Source organism: Asparagus officinalis, unplaced genomic scaffold (genome assembly GCF_001876935.1).
Source record: "Asparagus officinalis unplaced genomic scaffold, Aspof.V1 AsparagusV1_Un2956, whole genome shotgun sequence".
Lineage (NCBI taxonomy): Eukaryota > Viridiplantae > Streptophyta > Magnoliopsida > Asparagales > Asparagaceae > Asparagus > Asparagus officinalis.
Window position 1 is genome coordinate 1 of NW_017975215.1, and position 1,971 is coordinate 1,971.

At 37.8% G+C, this 1,971-nt stretch overlaps 1 pseudogene; it reads right to left on the reverse strand.

Annotated features, from left to right (window-relative positions):
- Positions 1-268: 268 nt before the first annotated feature.
- LOC109828622 lies at positions 269-1,389 on the reverse strand (annotated as a pseudogene).
- Between the last annotated feature and the right edge of the window lie 582 nt (positions 1,390-1,971).

Consider the following 1,971-nt stretch of genomic DNA (forward strand, 5'->3'; position numbering starts at 1 on the left):
ACTTATGTATTCGTATTTTAATTATATGCTGACGTGTGTGAATTTTCTTTCTTATCAGCTGCACCTATCCTGTTTCATCCTTCCAATGATTCAGGTGATTGTTTAATTTCAGGTTGAGTTGTCTATGTATGTATTATAATAGAAATATATTTTGCGTTCAAAACTCATACAAGCATTTGAACTAGTAAAGCTACTGATACATGTAACTCTTGATCATCTCAATACTTCTTATTAGATATTGATAAGCGTGGGTTAAGAATACAAAGCCTCAATATGTTGAAAGGTAAGAAGTGCTTACCTCTTGATTGAGCTTTCTCCAATGCCTTTCCATATCTACCACGGACTTGGAGCACATTGGACATGTGTATGAGTGTATCTACTGCAAAAGAAAGAAAAACAAAAAGAACATTAATAACATATACAATTTCCCTTCTTAAACACCAAAATCAAATTGGATTGGAGGTCAAATTAGTAGGTACTACAGTTTAGTGGGGGGATGAGGCTTACTGATGATGATTCAACATTCGCGCCAGACATTCAGAGTGCATTGTGTGTCCACATTTCAAAACACTTATCACTTTTAACGAGTCAAAAAGATACTGCAACATAGAATCTAACATGATGATGTTTCAAATTTCAAATGTAGAATGCGAAAGAATATCACGAAAATGTACCTCAACACATATGGGGCAATTCTGTTTCATTGAGTTCTCCACACATGTGTGCTTACCGCGTAGAGAATTTGAGTAGCAGGAACCTATAGATAATTTCGAATGGACAAAGATATGTAGATTAACAGAAAATTTCAACTAAAGAAGATGTATCCATAAAATGTAGATAACAAAGTGCCATGAATTTCATCTATTCCATCCTACATGCTTGAGTACAATCAGATAGAACAATGAGCTCAACAAAAAGACAAAAAAAAGCATGTATATACAACATCAACAAAAAGGAAAACAAGATGTCAGCACTAAATGTAGATAACTATTGATTGTTCTAATAGAAGTCTGGTTCGTCATTAATAGAAAACAATTATCAAGAAAAGCAAACAAATTCAAACATTTATCAAGAAAAGCAAACAAATCCAAATATTTATCAAGAGAGAGGCACATACCACATGTTTCACAATTGAAGAAATTATCCTGCCCTCCAACTCGACAAATCCCGCAATCATCACAGTGAAACTGCCCTTTCTTATTGTCGTCATAAATTTGCAGATTTCACAAAACAACTCCCCCATTTTTACACCACACTTTGTACAAACTTCGGTAACCTAAAATCACCCCAACTCTTGCAATAATTCCCAGAAGGAAAAAGAATTTCAAATAAACAAAGATAATTCAGAAATTTTACCCGCTGTTCAGTATCGCAGACCAAACAAATCACCTAAAAAATCACAAAAAATTAAAAACTTGAGAACAAATAATAACACATCAAATCCAAATTAAAAAAAAAGATACATAAATACCTTCCAAATCAATTATATTTGTAATCTTGCCGCTGGCGGTTGAAGATCGTAGCACATTTGGTTTAATCTATCTTCCAAATTAATTATATTTGAGAATCAATTATATTTGAAATCTTGCCGCTGGCGGTTGAAATCTTGCCTCAGATCGTGCCGCTGGCGGTTGAAGACGTAGCCGTAGACAAAGGAGGAGCTCTCCGGGAACTTGAAGGTGAAGATGGAGTCGAGGATCGAGGATCGGTAGCGGGCCTGGTGCATTGAATCGAGGAACGAGGAAAAGGCGATGAGGAGCTGCTGGTCGGCGATGAAGGAGTTCGCCGGGAAGAAGACCTCGACGGTCTGGCCTTGCTCGAGATAAAAGTGGATGATGTAGAACCCTAGGACCCAGCGGCGGAGCCCGATGAGATCGAAGCGGATGAAGACGACGTGGAGGCGGCGGCGGGAGCGGAGGAGGAGGAAGAAGATGGCCGATGGATTTGAGAGATTAGGGTTTGAGAAGAGGG